At 36.2% G+C, this 22,961-nt stretch overlaps 1 protein-coding gene and 1 pseudogene across 1 annotated transcript in view; both read left to right on the top strand.

Annotated features, from left to right (window-relative positions):
- Positions 1-551, top strand: part of LOC114614817 — a 2,397-nt pseudogene extending 1,846 nt beyond the window's left edge.
- The window catches only part of Ndst4 (N-deacetylase and N-sulfotransferase 4), a 319,626-nt gene that overhangs the window by 115,555 nt on the left and 181,110 nt on the right, over positions 1-22,961 (top strand). The window lies entirely within an intron of this gene.

Genomic DNA, 22,961 nt, shown 5'->3' with positions numbered 1-22,961 from the left:
AAGAAAGAAAGAAAGAAAGAAAGAAAGAAAGAAAGAAAGAAAGAAAGAAAGAAAGAAAAAATGACATCCGAGCCTGTAACCAGTAAGCCCCAAAAGGAGCAAAACGAACTTGGAAAAGACAAGCAACAGAAAGCAGTTCAGAGCACCACACAGGATCAAAGTAAGGCGCCTGGAGAGCAGAAGCAACCAGAAGGTCAGCTCCAACTTATGGAGAGGTTCCAGATCAAAGCTGAAATGGAGCCGGTGGAGCTGCCTGATGGGAAAAAGAGAAGAAATGTCCTGGCATTCCCTTCACACCGAGGCCCCAAAATTAGGCTGCGGGACAAAAGCAAAGTGAAGTCCCTTCCTTCTAGGAAGCCAAAGCCCTAGATAGGCCAGCGGAAACAAAAGAAGTAGCAGTTAGCTTCTTCCCTGCAGGCACCTAAGAAAAAAGCTAAGGAAAATTAGGCAGAACCCCGCTTCCAGCTTGTTGAACAATATAATCAGAAGTCGTTGGGCCCTTCTAAAGGAGCATGCCCCTTATGAAGAGAAGCGAATGGTTTGTTAGCTGAAGGCACCTGAAGACTAAGAAAGCCGTGTCTTTTACTAAGAGACAGACGATCCCAGATAATACCGGCTTTCTTGGGGGCTCTGTAGGTTGAGTACATTCGGTCCATTCTCCATTGTGGTGTCGGTTAGCCACACGGACGTACCTGAAAAACACCATGGGGTTTTAAAAACTTACCCATCTCAGTGCTGAATCTCTGCTTGAATTGCAACTTATTTCTAATCTCTCCTCAAATGGAATCTGTTGTTTAAAAATAAAAGTGTTTCAGAATACTGAATTTTAAAGATACATATTTTGTTATGGAGTCTGTAAGTGAGGAATTATGACATTTTGGATATGTCTCATTTTTAATATACACAAATATATTATTTATGAGTTTTTCCTAAAAAAGAAAATCACTGAAACACTAAACACGCAAAGCTTGACCCAGTAAATTCTGATGACAAATGAAAGTAATGGGATGTTCTTAAGACTGACGAGTACAGACCAAGGCAGAGTTAATTATGGGACATTAATAGTTTACTTAAGGAAGATCGTGTGTTAGCCACATCCTCCTAAAGAATGAGTTCAAGGTGACGGATCACCAAGATAGGAGTGAGATAGCTGTGCTTTCAGAAAAGCATGTTTGCTCTAGGTCTTGAACTGAATAGGTAAGAATGAAGGACTAGCAGAAATTACCTCCCTTTGGAGGATGCAACAAAAAATTTGAGAGGAAAATGTAACTTTTTCTTAAATTTACAGCTCAGTTGATATGATTTGACCTTGGTTGATTAATGAGATACTCATGACGGAAAATAACAAAGAGCCAATCACGGAGGGCACGGCCACGCATGGCCACTGGAGACATTTAAGTTTGCATTGACAGTGATGCAGAAGTGTGTTGAAAACTGTCTGAAAGAGCGACAATGACAGTGTAATACATGAGCAGGGGGGTGGGGGAGAATTCCTGCTAGCATGACAGGCAGCTGGGTATCAGGTTAATCTTGAAGCCTTGCTTAAGGCATTCAAGGAGAAACAGAAATTGGGCTATTTGTTGATTTTGATATGAAAAAATAATTAAATTTTTAAAATATTTCTCTCAAACCAGATATAGTGGCACACACTCTTAATCCAGGGCTTGGGAGGCAGAAGTAGGGAGCTCTCTGAATTTCTGAGAGCAGTCTGGTCTACATTATGAGCTTCAGAATAGCCAGAACTATATATTGAGACCCTATCTCAGGAAAAGAACAACATGGAAAAATTTTCATGTTAAAGCCATTTGACCCGAGAGATTTGCTCAGAGAGAGCCATTAAGGATAGCCCTCGTTAAAAAGAGTCACTGAGAAAAGCAAAATAAAATAACTATTGGAATAGACTTTGCTGAAGCCATACAAAAATAAAGAGAAGATTTTTATTCGTTATTTTATTTATTTACATTTCAAATGTAGTCCTCCTTCCCAGTCTCCCCTCCACAAACCTCCCATCCCTTCCCCCTTCCTCTTTGCCTCTATGAAGGTGCTCCCCCCCCCGGGGGCGCGCGCCCACTCCTGCCTCACCCATCTAGCATCCCCCCTTCTCTGGGACATGGAACCTCCACAAGACTATGGGCCTCCCCTCCCATTGATGCCAGATAAGGCCATCCTCTGCTACATATGTAGCTGGAGTCATTGACCCATCCACATATACTCTTTGGTTGGTGGTTTAGTCCCTGGGATCTCTGGGGAATCCGGTTAGTTGATCCTGTTGTTCTTCCTATGGGTTTGCAATTCCCTTCAGTTCCTTCAGTCTTTCCCCTAACTCTTCCTTAAGGGTCCTGCAGCTTAGCCTGACAGTTGGCTATGTGTATCCACATCTGTATTGGTCAGGCTCTGGCAGAGCCTCTCAGGAGACAGCTATACCATGCTCTTGTCAGCAACCACTTCTTGCCATCAGCAATAGTGTTAGAGTTTGGTGTCTGTGATCCATGACACAGAAAAATGATCAAAACACATACTTTGAGACTAGTTTTTAAATTCAAGACTTATAAAAATTTTATAACTAGATATTAGTGAAGAAAATGAGGAATTATTGCATATTTTGAAAATACATCAGCATGTAAAACAGGATATGGATGTTCCACACACACAAACTCCAAGGGAGCCATCAGCTTTCACCACCATTCCGCAACCACCAGGGTTATAAAAGTAGATGCGGTACTCTTACAGAATTTCAACTTCAAAAAATATACAGACCAAGCAAACCAATTTTTGGATAGGAAATATAGTGACTCAATAGAGCTCCAGTCACTCGACAAAGTGCTCAAGAAATCAGCAAAAGTAATATAGTTTGCATAATTAACTGTGGATCCAAGAATACGTCTGACCTCTTATCCTAAGAGTCCACAGTATAAAAAATTGCTCCAATATTAAGTGTTTATTTGCCTTAATTTAGGTTTCTAAATTGGGTAAAGAGTCCAATAAGGGAAGAAAGTGAATTGGGTCACTTAAGACCTAGTTTTCAGGGTGGCGAATTTTATTTTTTAGACATTCAGTCATAACATAGTTGATTTAGAGTGGCATTGATCCTCCGCAGCTTAAAGTAGTGAAAATTTAGGATGCTACTTCAATTTACCATCAGAAAACCCAGCCATCTATAAGTGAAATCTCCCATCCATCATTGATAAGTGTAGAAACAAGCTTTGCTGGATGAAAGGAACTCTCAGATACCCAGTTCTAATTGGGAAAATATCTCAAACAAAATAATAGATTGATTACATTTTATAACGATGGCATCACTGATTCTCAGAATCAATTGTTGCTCGTTTATTTGTCTGAGATTTTTAATTTTATTTTTATTTTCAGAAATGATGGATCAATTCCACATTTTGTATTCCCTCTAGAGGGCTTATTAATCTCCTCCCAACTCACTTTCCTGTACCTCTCACTTCTCTCTTTCTACTTGTCTCTCTGTCTCTTTTCTCTTTCACGTACTGTATACACTTGATATTTTATATTCCATTTCATATATTCTATTTATTTTTATTTAAATATTATTTTCATTAAATAATAAATTTGATACATAAATTTATGTAGCTATTCAAGGAGGATGACTTAACTTTTTTTTTTCTATTAAAGGTTTTTATTTCAGTCCCAAAAAGTATCGTCTACACACATGCAATGGGATACTTTCTGAGAGTTGAGGATGATAATTATTGAGCAAAGTCATGGGGTTGAATTGGGGTAGTGGGTAATATCTGGCCTCAATTGTGATTCTGCCAGACAGCTGTCCAAGCCTAAACAGATTAGTCCCAATGTGTCCCATGTGAGAAAGAAATACTTCTTGGGGGTTGTAGAAAATGTGTTAACACTTAAATCATACCTAGTGACAGAGGGTACACTCAGAGTAGTCTTAAACAATGGTTCCTGAAGATTAAAGGAGATGACGTGGGGCCCTTAGAAGTCTTGGCACAAAGCTGGTCTCTATAAGTGGTAACTATGAGTTATATTGATTCATTTTATGGAGTATGTCACTTAATCGTAACTCTTATACTTCAAATATGTTCTTATTTACAATTTTATTAGTCGGGAGTTCTTTGTAAAACTATTTGTCTTAGAGAACTGAGTTAGAATCTGAAATAAGTTTTTCAGTTCTTCACAGAAAACATTTAAATGAGTTAAGTAGACACAGTAGTGCTTTGCCTTTATGATGTTTATCATTACAGAAATATATCTTATTGTTTATAATTATTAAATACTGCTATTTCTCTTGAACATTGCATTGTTCACTCAAAAAAATGAGGGAGGCACTTGCATTTAGGGCAGTAAAGAGTAAAAGGAATGTCAATTCAAAAGGTGTAGATAATTTTTTCTTAAAAAAACATGCTGGAGAGACTGCTGGAGAAAAAGTACTGCCTTAATGCTAATCTGAAGCTGTTGTAAAAATAAAACTTCATGGTGCCTGAGGTATAATGAAAGGTTAAGAAACGGACCTGAGTGGAGTATCTGAAGAGATAAGTGATAAGACTTTCCTTCAGCTACAGAAGAAGAGATAAGAAAGAGAATGGCCTGGCAGCCATCAAAGGAGGTTAAGGCAATTGTTTAGCATCTACAGACACGTGGCAGAGCACTGAATACAAACTATTCAAGAGACAAGTGGGCTATACAGTAGCGTGAGATAAGTTTGACAGCAGGATAAGCGCACTGTGTCTGAGAGTTAACTGGAGGCAAACTGAATGCAAACAGTGTGATTGTTGCTATCATGTTCTTTCTCTCCCATCTTCTAGTAAGTGGGCATCAGGATAACTGAGAAAATAAAGCAAGCACAGTTTTATTACAGAAGAAATTTCAATGATAAGCCGTATAAAAGCCCTATGCCTTAGGACTTCACTGACTTTTTTGTGATGTTTAATACTGATTTAATGATAAACTTCAAAATTGTCTCATTACATTGGGGCAGTTAGCTGACATTTTCTTAGTCAGAGATTTTGTTTGCATTACAAAGTGAGTGAAGCTTCCAGTACCTTGAAGGAAAGAGACTCAGAAGAAACTAAGAAACTGTATTTGAAAGAACCAAATGTATATGAACAGTTTGACAAAAGCAGCATATTTCTTCGGTATCTATTTATTATTTAGTGTATTTGTACCACAATTATTAAGAATTTAAATTTATATTTATTATATGGATTTATGCCAAAATCAATATCATAATATTGAATATTATTTATCAAATTATAAAATTTTTATTGCTTTGAGTTTTTAAAAAATTTTCTGTGTGTTGCTTAAAAATAACTTGCCATCTTGTGGAATAAAATTAAAAAAATTTAAAAGTACAAGAACAATCCAATGTGAGGAGTTCATATTAGTAGGATGTCAATATAATTCATTAATTTAGTGAGTGATTTGGAAACACAGTCCAGTCATTTGCAAGTCTTTCTCAATTAAAACATCATTGTTATTTATATATCATTAATAAAACAATTAATATTGATTGTTAATAAAATAATTCTCACAAACGTATGTTGAAAATATTAAATATAATTAAGATATTGCTCTACATAAGAATGACTCATCTATCCAAGTTAAGAGTTTCTGTAGAAAGTCAGCAATTAATTCAGTGAATTTTGTGAAGAGAATATTTTTACCTATTAGAAATTCTTATTGCAAGTTTACTCCAGCAAATTATTTTCTAAAGAACAGAAACATCAAGGAAATTATACTGGCCACAGGTCAAAACGTTTGAACCTCTAAACAGCTTCAGAGAACACTACCCCATCTAACATCCATATGTGGAGTTCATGTGTATAGGACTGACTGGGGCACAATTAGTGAAAAGCTACTGTGTTTAAAATATATGTAATAAAAAAACCAGTTTTATATATATATATATATATATATATATATATATATATATATATATATATATTTAGGTTGTTAGTCCATTTTTATAATATTGACTCCTTGTAATTTTACAAAGCTGTGCCCAGTGTCTGTAAAATAATAATATAATTTCCAATTGTCATTTAATTAAGTAAAGACAAATGCTACCACTTCTGGGCAAGAGTAAGTCTTAAAATTTTAAATGAACTCTCTAAAAAGCCTGGACTATATTAGAATTTAGATAAAAGAAAAATCTTCAACTGCATTACATTATAGACCTAGATTTAGACAATTGGAATTCAGTCACTGGATAATTATATTATCACCTTGCCTAAAAGGGCTGTGAAGAAAGTTATTGATAACTCTGGAAATAATGGAAAAATGAAAAATATACATATATAATTTATACATTTAATTTTATTACATTTCCTGTGTATTTGATAAAAATTATGTAGCTAGAAAAAGTTAACACAGAATTTCAATTGCCTTCATACTGATACTCCATAGAGATGAGACATTGTTGCACTCTGAATAGTTTCTTCTGGTGGACTAAGAACTGTTAGGTTAGGCATTTGGAAGAAACTTACTGAATTTAGGCCATCCATCCCATGGTTTTTAAGGTAGTTGAAATGAAATTAGATAATACAGTCTTATCCTGTTGTAGGTTTAGACAAATATTCTGCTTTAGCATCACCTTAACCATCTGGATAACACTATCACACACAGAGCCAGCCTTGACTCAGGACTAGATCCTTAGTAGGAATCCGACACCAGAGCCCAGTGAGTAATGTGTCACCACATTTGTGTATGTATCTTAGTCAAGAGAAAATTCCCATTTAAACAAATTATTTCTTAGTAATCTGTACATTTTCTTTCCTTTCTGAGCAGATGGAGAACTTTTATTTGGTGTTGTGTGTTTGCCTTTAAACTTGTTCAGTACGATGACTTCAAGTATAAATACTAATTCCCCTGACCTTCTTGAAGACCTTTGCTTCATCATCAAACCCTGTTTTGTATCACGTTTTCTGTTTCTTTTGGAGTCTTCATAACAGTGTATTTTATTCTGAAACAAATGAAAAAAAATCAAAAAAAAGAAAAAAGAAAGAAAGAAAAGAAGGAAGGAAGGAAGGAAGGAAGGAAGGAAGGAAGGAAGGAAGGAAGGAAGGAAGGAAGAAAACATAGCCCTTTCTTTCAACCTACATAACAGTGTGCCTCCTAATCTGCCAGCATTGTCTGTTCGTGCTTGAAGGTATTCTTCACTTTTGCCTCTCCATCAATCTTTCAATAGCACATGCATGGAATTGCTACCTCCCTCCATAAAAGTCTGTTTTACACCACATTTACATCCCTTTCTGCACAAGTAATATCACGTTCTCCTCTGACCATTTCCTGTAAAAGAGCAACGCAGGACATTAGTATTGGAAATATGAGGCCTCACTGCCTTCTAAATTACTCACTGTGCACACTTTATGTCTCCATTGTCTTGAAACTAAAAAGGGAGCATAATAATAGCACCTTCTATCTTTTGATAGTGAGGATTAAATTACTCCGCAAACAGTGCTAAGAAAAGTGTCTAAGTCAGCAAATGTAACTGCAAGTATACACTTTCCATGTAAAATGGGAAACTACAAATGATCATTCCATATGGAAGCTGATTTGTAAAGTGAATTATCTTAGTCAGTAGGAAGTTGATGTGGTAAGCACTCAATGAATCTAACTTCTTCAAAATTCAAAACAGTATGTCTTTATCACACATGTTAATGTTATTTTATTACTACATTACTTTAGTTACTACTAACTCTGTTTATCTGGCTGCTTCTTTGCACTGCTCGTGAGATCTCTTTTCCCCTACTCATGCCATAAAGTACTCCCAGAGTATACCTATCTGTCTTTTTCTCCATCCCCATCTCCATCCCCTTCCACATCTCTATCTAATCTCAATAGATAGATAGATAGATAGATAGATAGATAGATAGATAGATAGATGATAGAATTACTTTGATATCTATGTTGAATATTCCTAAACTGTTTCAAATTTACAATGTCTCAACATTACACCATCATCATTTTCCACCAAGAATTTCTTAAGAAGCATGTTGAGATTGTTTCCTCTCTATGTGGCTGTCATCTGTTCTGTCTTAGCTTACTCACAAGGGAAACTTAGGAATTGGTTTTACAACCATTTCCTTTCCATTACTTAACCTGTGTCTGTTAACAGAAGGTTATAGTACCATGGTAGATATGATTACTCCTTTCCAACTCATTTATCTTGAATAGTAACTGTTGGCCACTATGTGCCTGTGACTGTGTCACACAAGTGTTACATGATGGTCTTCATTATCTCTCCAGTTAAAGACACATATCCTTGCAAAGTGCCATTAGGTAGTATTGCCTACAATTGCCACCTTGTTTAAAGTGGTAATGATCTTCAAATACTGGACCCTTTTGACTTGTCAATTTCTTTAATGTCAGCATGTTCATTAAGTTTATAGGTAGTATCTTCTAACAGAAATTTTTCATAAAAGGAGAATGGAACATCAGTGTTCTTCCTCATTAGTGGTTCTTTGGGGGTGGGGAGAACACATGCTCAACCACTTGTTTACGGAATCTCAGTGATGAATAGATTGGTTTTTAGGCACTATAATAACATATTCATAATTACCATTCAACAAACATTTGTAAAGTTAATGGTTAATTAAAATAATTAAGTATTATTATTTAAAAGATTTGATAAAAATCTTACAACTAAGCAGTTGAAAATTAAAAATCAAGCCCTTGTTAAAACTAGGGGGAAATGTTTCACACTACAGTAAGGTTGAAAAATATTCTATGGCTGTTAATTCAAATGTATTTCAATTTGATCACTGGAAAATTAAACTGTAACCAAGTTAATTTTCCTGGGAAAGAGGTTAAATTATTTCCATTTTTTTCTTCTATCACCAACACAGAGAGAACTCCAAGAACTTTTGCCCAATTAGCCCTGAAAGAATGAAATATTAAGTTCTGAAGAAATACCACACATGTTATGTCCAACTCACTGAACTGCTAAGGCTGTTATAGTGGAATAACTTTCTATTATGTGTTCAAATTGTACTGTGCCTTGGAATTGATTGAGAATGGATGGTTAGTGTGCAAGCAGAAAGATGAAGATGTATTTATACCAACCTCATGCTCAGGGCCAGCGCTACTTGAAGAATGACAAATAGATATGCTTTGTATCAGCCACAGCTCAGAAAGCCTGCGATTGTATTCACCACACACAGTTGAGGAGCTTGGGAATAATCTATTAGCAAATGCCAGCTGTGAAAACAGTGCAAAATCCCATTCGTTCCCATGAGAATCAAGGCTGCTTTCTGCTGCTTGGAAGACTGTAGACTCCTTGCCACTCCACTGAAGATTTTGCATACTTATTGTTTTAATGATTACTAGGTAATCCATAATTTAAATCCTAATTAAGCACTAATATTACAAAGTGATTATAATATAAATGACCCTTTCTCCTTCTTTCTTTTTCTTTCTTTCATTATTTTTTTCTTTTAGAAAAAGGAACTTTTTAAATACAAACGATTTTCAATCTTTTTTATATTTTAACCAATATTTTACTTACGTTTAACATTTCTCTTAAACATCATCTAGTTACTGAATGGAAATAAATAGAATCTCAAGAGATGCAATCTAACAACTTCGGGAAAGGACAGATGTTTTGCTTAATTTCTAGATAGGCAAGTAGCTGCATCTGCAGGAGGAGAGAGATCAGTATTGTGTGACAGAATGCTTAATGGTGTCGGATGCTTACAGTAAAGTCTCCCCATATGAACATGTAACATCCATTTGAATTTTATTTTACACTTATTTTTAAAATATGAGTAAATCCAATTAACTTTTACTAAATACTCTCATATATATATATATATATATATATATATATATATAATTCATAACTTTAAGAAAGACACTATTCTATTTAACCTGTGGTAGAAGAAAAGATATACTAAATCCTTGTTGAATACAGACATATATTCAGGTGATAGAACTTTGGAGAAGCAAAATAGTGTTCACACATCACTTTACCTGCTCGTTGATAATTTTCCATGTTACTTGCAGTCTGATAGTAATGCTTGCCTTCAAAAGAACACACAGTGGATGCAAAATTGTATTAAACTCATAATATCAAATACATTGAAAACTGTAAAATGTTATTTCAAGTGAGGAAGTAAATTTTCATAATATTTATCAATCAGCCAATTAATAATCATTGCTATGTTGCTGTAGAATATGATATTGGACCCCAGACTGAAGGAGGTAACCATACACACACAGCATATGATGATTTTACTTGTGTATGACTAGACAACTATATATAATTAGTTTCCTTTGAAATCAAGTACTACCAGGCTCTGCTTCTCTTAAGTAAATCAATTTACTAGTACATATGTGTCATCTGATATATTTATGTAAAATGCATCAATGGAATAAAACACACCTTAAAACAGGAGGACTGCAAATAGTTTATTTAGGGGAGGACCATTAGCTCTGCTGCATTATTCAACTGGGCCATTAGATGAAACCTTCAGTGTCTGGGTCATCCTCAAATAAGGAGATTTCTAAGGGAGAATGTATCCAACCTAGTTTGAATTACTAATGCCTAGGCAGGTAGGCATTAAGAATCCCACTGACACCTTAAGGTTGTTAGAAAACGGAAGATGTACAAAGTGTCAAAGTGTGTATGTGGTGGTAGTGGGGTAACAGGAAATGTCAAGTTTAAAAAACATCAGTGCTATGATGTGAATTCCTCTTTTTCTTAAAAAAAAAAAAAGGAAACATAAAAATTTTGAAATCTTGACTCTGAAGGTGCCAATAGGAGGTTGGGAAGATGTATCTTTGAGAAGATAAATAGGTCCTGAATATGATTAATGAAATAATGCTCTCATTGAAGATGCCTTCAATCCTCATTCACTGTTCCCTTCCCCATAAGAGATCACTGTCCCAACACTTCTATAACCCAAACATCAGATAGCAGTTTACCATTGCTTTTATCTTCCTCCACAAAATGATATGAGATGAATTACTATTGTTTAAACATTACCCAGTACACAGTATATTGTCAACACACTCCAAGTAGATTAAGTCATTACCTAGTATAATGGGCAAAGGATAAATTTCAGTAATGATTTCAGGAATAACATGGATATTAAGTGTCTGGTGGAGTTTAATAACCAGGGAAAGAAAAATTTTGACAAACAATAATACAATTTAAAAATTAGCAATATATCAAGATTTGCAATTAATATGGATAGACTCATAGGGTTTTTTCCTAAGTAGTTTTGAGTTTGACTTTTTTTTTAATGATTGGCAACCCCTTTGGGCTATGTATAAATATAATCCTCACTGTATGTATTCAAAGGAACCAGTGATTATCTTTAAAATAAATTAAACATTGTGCTTTGTCACCATTAGTTTAGTTCTATAAATATTTGATTTCTTAGCAGATGTCTAAAACGTAGATAATATAGGAGGAGAATTAGAAACTAAATTACTGGGAAATCTTGTAAAACTGTTGAAATGTAGACACTTGATTTTTATCACGTCTGTAACTTATGTCCATTAATTCTACCTTCATTTTATTCTTCACCTAAATTGTCAAAGTATGACAAGTCCACCTTAATAATAGATAATTTAGCAGCTGTGATACTTTAGAATTGAATCAGACTGATAAAGGGGTATTTAAGCTTTAATAAAATTTAGTATTTTAAGTACATAGTTAGATTACAATATAAAATGACAGATGGTAATCACTGTTGGTGGAAGAATCACAAAGTGTATAATTTCAGCATGGAGTTCCAAGGTACAGTTGAACCATAATACCGTTGACCTTTAAACAGAAATTGCCAAAAGGGAAGTTATTCAGAATTGTTGGTATATTTTAATCAATCAACTCCATCAATATTCATTCAAATATATCAATTATAATTTTATGAAATATGTCATCACAAATATCAATTTTATATAACCCCAACCAAATTTACCATATTTATTTTCTTCTTGCTGACTAAAAGTTTTTCTGAAATATTAAGAAATATAGAATACTTTCTTTAAGAAATTCAGAACTTTTCACTCACAAGCCAAAACTTTTGACAGTTGGCATTTGTTTACATTTACGATGTGTCAGATCTTTTTTGAGAACTCAACATCTACTACTTGTGGAATGAATAAGTAAATGAATGGAACCACAGAAAGTTCTTCAATTTATTATACTAATAATGACTGCTCAAGTTTATTGAGCATTTTCTATATGACAAGAATCAGCTCTAAAAGCCTTCTCTGTAACTTATTAGTCTTCCCCAGAAACTATAGGGTGGATTCACTTTCTGTTCTGCTTTACACACAATGGAATCGAAAGCTGAAGGAACATCTGATTATCAATCAAGTTGTGCTAACAGGCCTGAAATCAAATCCAGAGAGAAAAGCAAAAACTTTAAAAGCCTCTGAGTAAACACCAGATATAATTAAATCCCCTCTTTATCCATATAAAAGATATTATGTTGGAGAACATACATATGATCTCCAAGCCTCGATTTCTTCATTAAATTTAAGCAAGACTGACTTACACTGAACTAATGTAGATTTTTATTCATCAATGTGTAAATGATGCATAGAACAATAGGTGTTCTATTTTTAATTACTAATTGATGTATTTGGAGTGCACTTATGTATTGTTTAGTAATGAGATTGTTTTGAAAACTGCATCATTAGGCCAAAAAATGGGCATTCTGACACAACCTCACACAGTGTACATCAGTAACTGCATGGATTTTTGATACATTCAGTAGATGTGGTAACATGATATGCATGAGGTCATTCCCAGAGAAGCACAACACTCTTTGTTTTCAGTAAAGTATTTTCATAATCAGAGTGTATACTGTTAAAAACAAGAAATGATGCAGCAAATGCATAGCTATATAATAAATATAATATGGTAAATATAAAATAAGAACATCACTTAGGACTGTAACAAAGTTTCTGGACTGTGTGTATAATTGTATGTGTTCTATATTTATTTAACTGGCAGTCCTATATTTCTCATAACAACATCACTAGAGGCAAGCCATGCATTGTGCCATGGTAGTGTATGACTCCAAATCACTTTCTTTTCCTTTCCACTTCTGAGTTAAATAAATAAGTTGATCAAATCTGTTTCAACACTAAATAATCTGATTGTAGTAGAGTGCTTTGGAATATTTATAAAATTTAATAATTGTATACCTTTGTGTATATATAATACACATAATACAGAACAATATATTTATCTACCTACTGAATAATAGAAAGACATTACGCACTTGCTCTGTACCAGAAACCAATCTGAGTCCTGGTGACCTAACAGTGAAAGATAAAAGTTTATTTCCCCAAGTGCTTTATGTTATGATAGCAAATAAACAAGTTATATTATCAACTTATCTCAAAATATTAGGCCCACATTAGAGCATCAAGCAAACCATGCCTTGCTTTGGCATTTGGTAACTGAGATAAACCTCCTTAGAGAAGATTAGGCCATGTTTATATGAAAAACCTAGGAGATATTTTTTGGCCAACCAGAGCCACTTAACCAAAGAACAAAGGTAATGTGGGCCAGTTTTCTAGGTAAAAAGGATGCAATACTGAGATATTATCAAAGTTTTCAGGTAAGTCAAAAAAGAAAGCTCTCTGGTGGTGAAACAGCAGTCAGACTACCCACCTCAATCAGTAATGTCACTTTGATGATGTACTTAGGAGCAGTGAAGCTGAAAACTGAATTGTAGCACTTACTCTGGAAGATGGCTTTGAATTCTCCCTAGTGCCTTTCCTTTACAGTGTTTTCCCTGTGGCCCTCAACAGGGGTGAAGAAAGTGTTCCTCCAGAGTCCTGCAACCCAGGGAACAGTTAATAGGGGTCACACAATATGAGCCATGACCTCCACATCCTGCACTTTAGGGAATCCATTTTCAACTTGTATTCCAAGCTAAAAGTGACTCTTTCCATCAAGATATATCTTAAAGCCTCCATAGAATCCACAGCATGAATGATAAGGCGATACCCAGAACAAGCTACAGATACGGGATACTTGCTTTTCAGACAGAAAATTGGAGTGTGAATCATCACTATTGCATTTAGCAACACGCACATGAAGTTTAAAATTCTTAGACTTCAAAATTCACAGCTGCAAAAATTCTTAGACTTAAAGACATGGCAGAAAGCAGGACGGAGGTAAGAACTAGTGCTAGAAATGATTAATCTCCAGGTCTCTTAAGTATAGGATTCCAGTTCAGAGCTGATCAATTCCATTGATCACACTACTTAAAGTTATTACCACTGGAGGATAACAGCAGATGACAATTGAAACATACCATATTATCCTATGTATCATAGATGACATATTTCTAATATAGTTTATTATTTTTACTAAACATTTTATTCCTCCTCAAAATGAACAAATGTTTAACACTCGGAACTGGAAAATATAGTCACGTGTGTGTGTGTGTGTGTGTGTGTGAACTTGACATTATCCCACATCATCAGAGAGAAAGGAGCCTGAGTTGAGAAAATGCCATGTAGCAGGATATTTTTCCCGAAAGTTGAGAGGAGCTAAGGTGGGAGGGGTAAGGAGAATGTGGCCGCAGAACATGGTGGCATAGCGGCATAGCTAAGCAGAGCCACTGCCGCTTAGATAGTCGGTCCAAGAAAAACACCATTTTCAAATATCTCCCACAACAATACCTTTATGAGATCCAGGTGTAAGACAATTTCTCAGTTAGTGATCAATGGGAAAGGGCTCAGCACAGGGTAGGCGATGCCATCCTTGTGTTGGGGGTCTTGGGTTCTATAAAATAGCAAGCTGAGCAATTGAGCAAGCACCGCCCCTATATGGCCTCTGTATCAGCTCCTGCCCTCAGGATCCTGGCCTATTTGAGTTCCTGTCCTTGCTTCCTTCAATGTGAACAGCAAATTGGAAGTATAAGCTAAATAAACCCTTTCCTCCCTAACTTGCATTTTGGTCATGGTGTTTTTACACATCAGTAGAAACCCTAAGACAGTGTGTATATGCATATATGTATTTATTAAGTTTTGGGGTACACTTACCCCAGTACCAGTTACATGTTAGGAGTCAGTTCTTTTCTTCTCCACATGAGTCCTAGATATTGAGTCCAGGTCTCAGGTTTTGCAGCAAGTGTCTTTACCGTGTGAGCTATTTCACGGGCCCAGAATTGGGATTTCTGAAGGCTGTAATGGAACAACAAAGAACATCAGTTGCAGAGTCATTTTATCATAAATCAGATTGTATCTATGAGTGTGTAAATTATTCACTTCACCTGAAGAACTGATTCTCCAGGCTAAAGTAAGCTATATTGCATGTTTAACCATGTGGGAAACATAAAGACAAAGGAAGCTAACTCCTTTCATGCAAATCCTTGTTATCTTACCAGAACTCAACAAAAATTCCACCAAAATTGCTATCTGTCTTATCTCACTGGAAGAGTTTGATTGGGTGTAATATTTATGCTGGCATTCAGAGTACTTGGACAAAACCCATTGTGATGGTTGATGTTTGCAGTCTTAGCAGCTCAGGAGACTGAGCCAGAAGAATTGACTGAATCCAGCAACCTGAACAGCACAGTGAGACTTTGTATCTTATATATCAATTAGTTGGATAACAAATATGGCAAATTATTTTTCATTTACACTGAAAAAAATCTGTCTGAAACCTAAGATGCTTCACACTGTGCCAAGATGGGTTTATCAGTTGTTGATAACCTTAACACTAACAAGTATTTGACAGATCAACTCTTCCTCTAGGGATATAAGAAGCATATCTCCCTTCTGCTCTTTGCTTTATCTCTGTGACTTCCACTGATCACCTAATAGTTTAAGAGAAACAAAAAGAAAATAATACAGAAACAAAGCAATTCTCTTTGAAAGGATGATCAAGAACAGCATTATGTAAATGTGTTTTTACAGGTTGTTTGGGAGGAAGAACATTCTTTGTAGGTGCTAAGACTTCAGTGGAAATGGAAATTATCCTAGGCACACAACAGTCCAGTGCAACAAATGAAGTCTTATTTACTAGCCAGAGAGTCATGGCATCACATTGGATAAGATGGAAGAAGGAAGGATATGAAAAATTGTCCATAACTCTGTCTGTGATTTACCCAGTTAAAGACATGTGGCTGGATCAGGCAGCAGCTCCATAGGGGCCTGAAGTATCTGCTCAATACACCTAGAAGCACCATTGATTTTTAAGAATTCACTGGAGTAAAACCAAATAGTTCTTTCTTCAAAATGTGACTTTTGTGTTTTGGTCCATGAACCATCTATAAGCACAGGGAAGAGGGATTCTCCAGAGTCATTTTCTAATTTTGCTTGAATAAAGAGAAGCTCACTGGCAAGTAATTTGAGTTCTCAATTTAAACTAGTGGAGGAATGCTTACTGAATGAAAATTGGATTTTTAATATTGGCCTTGTTTAAATAACCTAAGGAGTTTGTCATAATAAAAATGAGGGATGTTTATTTGATTCCCAGATGATCATCTTTTCTGACTGGTATAGGCAGGGGACTGGGCCTGACTCAGAAGATGGCAGGTAAGAAATAACAGAGTTGATAATTCAACCCTTAAAAGGCCTTTCTTATGTTTCAGTTATTTAAAAGTATAAACTTAGACATCTATACATGTAGTAACAATTAATGGGGGAACACTATGAATTTTAAAGAGAGCAAGGAGGTATATGAGAGGATTTTCAGGGGAAGAAATGGAAGGGAGAAATGTTATACACATAAAAATATCAAAGTAAAAATGTAAATAAAATTAAATAAAGGGTTCTTACAATGAAATAAATTTTAGACAGAAAAAGTACAGTTAGCCGTATGTGATAATTCCCTGTAGACTTTACAGTAGTTGGGCTTAAAAAACAATCAGGGTAAGGTGAGAGTGATACTCAACTCAGCCTGATTTTACTGCGCTGGACCAAGACTTCTAGAGTCTGACCCAGATTGCTTTACTTTAGCCATATTTAAGCCTAGCTCAGATTTGGGGAAAAGTATTCAGATAACAATTAATTTAGTCCCAAGAACACAACAATTTAAGACAAGTTTACACTGAGATTCTTCACAAAGTCCAACTGTAGTCTTTCACAAGAATGGGTACTATTGACTCAGATAGTGGCCAAGATTTGGGGTCTAGGGGGTGTGACTGAGAGGTAAACGTATAAGGTAAACATAATGAGGTAAACATAATACCTGTGGGTGTCAGGTCTGGACTGGCCCTAAGTTAACATAGAAGTCACTTAGCCTGTTGTAAAGTACAAGTGACATCACAAATAAGATCTATCTTATTTTATTTTTAGGATCTAAAAGCAATGCTCAAGATTTAGAGGGAAGGGTCAGGATAATTAAATTATGACAAAGCCTGTCTCAACAGACAGCAAAGAATCAGCAGATTTTGAAATGACATCATTCCTGGCATTCCAGGATAAGCAGCTGCACACCTCATTCTATTGAAAGAGGTAAGCTTTTGTTTAGCTTTCCTGGCTTCTCCAGTGCTTACCTGTGTTCATAAGGCCTTTTTGTCCTCTACAGATGTGGGAATCGATGCAACACAATATGATAAAACAGGATAAGAAGATAGGAAAACAGAATCCTGATATCACTAGAAATTTTTCCTGCCTCTCTTCACTACACTGGTCCTACGTACGAATACAACTGAAAACTTAAAAAAGACACACAGATGTGGCTACCTTAAAGGGATGGACTGAAGAGTGACCAAAGTGGCCACACAAAGCAGAACACTCTCAGGGTTTGAGAGTGCACAGTGTCAAAGGACCATGGCAGAGCAAAGCACTCTCAGGGCCTGAGAGTAGATGGTGACCAAATTGATCATTGCAGACAGAGGATGGGAGCAGCCAGTGGCCAGAAAGGTCATGGTACTCATGTACATCTGTCTTAGAGCTTTATTGTTGTAAAGAGACAGCAGGACCAAAGCAACTCTTATAAAGGCAAACATTTATTGGAGCTGGCTTACAGTTTCAGAAGTTCAGTCCATTATCAGCACAGCAGGAAGCATGACAGTTTGCAGGCAGACATAGTGATGGAGGAGCACCTGAGAGTTCTACAGTTTGATGTGAAGGCAGCCAGGAGACTTATCTCCCCACAGCCAGCCAGGAGAGAATTTCTTCCACAATGGGTAGAGCTTGAGCACCAGAAGACCTTAAAACCTTGCTACACAGTGGCATACTTCCTCCAACAAGGCCATAACTATTCCAACCAGGCCATACTTCCTGATAGTGGCAATTCCCAGGGGCTAAGTATCAAACCACCACATTCCACTCCATGGCTCACTAGGCTTCCTCAGACGTATGAGTCTATGGGGAGTCATGCATAGCTATAGCAGTATGCAGACTACACTTAGTCCAACTTCAAATGTCCCAACAGTCTATCACAGTCTCAATAATGTTTGAAAGTCCAAAGTTCAAAATCTCTTCTGAGATTCATGCAATCTTAAATGTAATCATGTATAAAATCAAAATTAAAATGCAGATCACCTATTTCCAACATCACAGGATATTCATTATTATTCCAAAACATCAGAGTGAGGAAATACTGGACTAAAGCAACACAGAAAACTAGCTGGGCAAACTCCAAATTCTGCTTCTCCATGTCTGATGTCAAAGCAGTCTTCAGATCTTCAACTTCTTTCAATTTTATGGGCTGCAACAAATTTCTCTGTCTTGGAGAGAGAAGTTCCATTCTCTCTTAGCAGGTTTCCTCAGCATGTATCCCATAGCTCTGGTAGTTCTAACACCTTGGGTATCCAAGGCAGCTTCCACTTTACCAAACATGGTCTTCTGGGCTCCTCCAAAATGGCATGGGTCACTTCTCCAGCTCTGCCCTATGTAGCACTAGAGGTTCTGGTTAACTCCATTTCATTGCTGATGCACTTCTTGGTGGTCATTCCATACACTGGGGTCTTCTGCTGCAACAAGGCTTTTCCTATAAGAATATCTTTTATTTGCCTGTAGTAAATATAGTCTCAGAAGCTCACTGCCTCTGTCTGATAACCTATGCCTATTCCTGGAAGCTTCTGGCCCCTATACAATTAAATCTAGGCCTAGAATATTTTCAGCATCCAAGTCTTGTGTGGAATAATCTCACCCTTTCTTGTTCTTTCTGAGCTCTGACTGGCTGGTTCAACTCAACTATTCTGGCTCAAATTTATCTCCAATTTGACTGATTCAGTCTTGCTTCTTGCTCTCTCTCGACCTCCCCTGAATTGCTCTGATTGACTCATACTAACTCTAGAAATCTGTTCTAATCTTCTGGCTCCTCCTCATTCTCTGTCTCATTCTGTCTTTATCTGTGTCTAGCTTGTTCTCTTTACATCACGTCTTTGTAAAACTGTCCAAGTAAAACTGCCTCTTTCTCTGTCTGCACTACCCTTTAAGTAGCTTTCCTTTTCTCTCTCTTCTTGTGAGAGTTAGGCATATTGTATTCTGTCAAGTCTTTCTCAGATTTGTCACTTTGTCTGCCACTGAATTAGATCCTTTCAAACATGGGTGCTTCTTTCTGCAAACTTTGAAATTAAAGGTATATATTAAGGGCATGTCTGTATTACAGACAAGGAATTAAAGTTGTATTCCAAAAGGCCGAGCCACACTATAACATAATCGCTGGGTTCACAGTATGATAAGTACTCTCCAACATTTACTAGTGGCCTCTCGTGAGCTCTCTTTTATGGGGCCAAACTTCAAATTCTTTTCATGACTCCTTAAGTACTAGGCTGTCAACTGCAACTGAGACTGCACCTTCATCAATGACTTTTCCTGGCCTCTCAAATTGCCAAGCCTCACCTGCTCTCCATGACCCCTTCACGCTTTAAAACCAGTACTGCCTGATTCTTACTTGTTACCATGTCTAGCTTCAGGCACGAGGTCTATCTCTAGAGCACAGCATTGTGCTCTCAGAAAATACTTCCCAGAAGATTTAACCAGAGTGATGCTGGCTCATCTTTACTTCTACTAATTTCTTAGCTCCAGCTAACCAGCATTAATTTTCGCTGTGACCCCTTCTACTCTTGACTCTAAAGTTAGAGTCACATGGCCAAAGCTGACAACTTCTGCTGCTTGCTGGGGCTGGAACATGCTTCTCTTTTTCTACTATATCATCACCAGCTTACTTGTTATCCAACTCCTTCACGTCCTAAACTTGGCTATCCTGGAACTTGCTTTGTAGATTGGTCTTGAACTCTGCATGCCTCTGTCTCTTGAAGGTTGAGATTAAAGGTATGTACCATTATGCTTAGACCTAAGCCTTTCTTTACTTTTTCACAAGATCTTTATAAGTTCTAGATTGTATTTCATTCCAGAGATAGTCAAGTTAATAACTGAAAATAGCCATCACAATCTATCCTTGTCAATTTGATACATATATTCTTATGTCACAATGAAAACAATAACTCAGTCATAATGATGACTAATATGATGTAACTATCACTAGTCCAACTGCAAAGGCATAAACAATAAGCTTAGCTGAGTGGGATCTTGCTCTGAGGTTACCACACCCTTAATTTAATTTAATATCCTTGTACACAGGATTTAGATTCATCCTAATTCCAGGTTCCCCTTAACTCATTGAACCACACATTTTGTATTTTTTTTTCTAATTTTGTATGTCTTGAGAGTGAACCACAGGAGAGAGTCTATGCTAGGCTGCTTTGAGACCTTCTTCCTTAATGTAACCAATCTGAATCTCTTCACTTTAACCTCAGTTACACTCCTCAAAATGAGCAAAAATCAGCCACATTCTTCACCAAAATATCACAGAAATGATTTCCAGGCAACATACTAAAATTTGTCTCCTCCAAAACCTCTTGAGTCAGGCCCCAAAGTTCGAATTATCCTCAATACCTCTGTCTTCCAGACTTCTAGTAGTATGACCCATTAAGCCCCATTTAAAGCATTCCACTGCTTTCCGAAGCTCCCAAATCCACATCCCTCCAAACAATAGCATAGTCAGACCTATCATAGCGATGTCAAAGTTCCTTGTACCAACTTCTCTCTTGGAGTTTTATTTCTGTGAACATACACCATGACCTAAGCAACTCTCATAAAGGCAAAGATTTAATTGGGGCTGGCTTTCCATTTTCAAAGGTTCAGTCCATTATTATCATGGTGGAAAGCATGGCAGCTTGAAGGCAGATATGGTGCTGGAGGAATAGCTGAGAATTCTACATTTTGAGCAGGAGACTTGCCTTTCCATAGGCAGCCAGGAGTGATTCTCTTCCACACTGAGTGGCATTTGAGCACTAGCAGACCTCAAAGTCTGACTACACAGAGATTCACTTCTTCCAACAGGGCCACACTTAATTCAACAAGGCCATACCTCCTAATAATGCCACTTCCCATAAGCCAAGCATATGCCCAGCATCACAGCATCTGACATGGGTTTCATATTTTTAAGGTTTTTGTATCAAACAGCTTTCCCAAGAGACATGTTCTTGTCCAGGCAATTGACAGGCACATTACTCTGACCCGTACAAGAAGGAGCACTGATATGTAAAACATTTTGCTGGATTATATACGTGAAATGGTCAGGACTCCTGAAGCAGGGTTAGATAGTAAGCAGTTAGTCTTGCAGACAGATTTTAGTATGCCACAACTACTCTCAGAGCCTGAGTCTAACTCTAGTCCCAAGAATATGAGCAACACCTAGATTCCTATAGCTTCAATCTTTAGATTTCCAAACTGTTGATGATGAAGATAGGTCTACCCCCTCCCATTCAACTTGTTAATATTTAACTAACTACCAAACAGTGGTACCTTCTCTAGTTTGAACTTTTCTCTTTGCGCAACCTTATAACCATTTCAATTTCTTATTTCCTAACATCATGAACACAACTTACAGTTTTCTTATGTTCTTTCATTCATATATTTTATTGATTCTTAGGAACAGGTCTTTCTTCTCATTTTTTAAACTGGCACACTAAGATTCAGAATACACGTCAGCTGTCAGCCACTTTAAGTTCCTACTTTAAATCTTTACTGTAAGATAATTTTAGCATCCAAAAGCAGTACAATTTTACCTCATAAAATATACTGTAGAGACATTTGTAAAGGCATCTGTAAAATTCAAACATGTAATATAGGAAATAAAAACAGAAGCATTCCAATTAAAGTTGAGAAATTTGTTTCACAAAATCCAAAATCAAATTCATAGAAATATGCCAGGGTATTTTAATATCACATACTTTCTCTCTTTTTTTTTTTGAGTCGTCTGGATGAAGTACACTGGAAAAGAAGCAATGAGTCTATATGTGGATATAATATCAGTGTGTATTAAGTTAACATGATAGTTACTGCTACATGCCTGACTTGTGACAATGAGTCCTTTCACATAAAAGAGATGTCAGAATGCTTTTCGTCTTCATTATTTCTAAGTGGAAATGGCAGAGGTAACACTTGTCGAAAAACAGGCAAGTAATATTATAGTATTGATCTAATTACTTAACAAATCTAAGATATGTATCAGCAAAACATTTTAAATATTTCATATACTGCTTTGTGTTTACAATCCTGGTGAGAGTGGGAAGCCACCTCTGACTTTGATCCACGATGTCATTAAAAAGATACTTTGTAACTACATTATATTACTGCCCAGATTGGGTAAAATACTAAAAAGAAAAAAAAAGTTTCAAGGATATTTTAAGAAGAAAGTGTGTGAATTAAAACAATCAGAGTAAAATTACTCTGTCAACTTCTACAACTTACAGTAGTTACTAATCAGACAGAATTACAGAGATCTCTTAAAATGACTTACATGATGAAAATTAGATAACACATTCATGATTTTCTTCAGATATTTAGGAAATCTGGTAACTTTATTCATTTACCTGTCATTGTCTGATTAATTCATCATATGTACCTAATCTCTGCTTGTTGATTAGTTAGTCAGTCAGTAAAATGAAAGCTTTCAAAACCAGAGTGGGGGTTTTTCAGAAACTCAATGTGTTTCTCAAACTGATATTAGTCCTCAAATTTTTGCTCTTTTATCATGACAA

This window comes from Grammomys surdaster, unplaced genomic scaffold (assembly GCF_004785775.1).
Source record: "Grammomys surdaster isolate TR1022 unplaced genomic scaffold, NIH_TR_1.0 126531, whole genome shotgun sequence".
NCBI classification, from domain to species: Eukaryota; Metazoa; Chordata; class Mammalia; order Rodentia; family Muridae; genus Grammomys; species Grammomys surdaster.
Note: the sequence above shows the minus strand (reverse complement) of the source record. Positions and strands in the feature narration are given on the sequence as shown.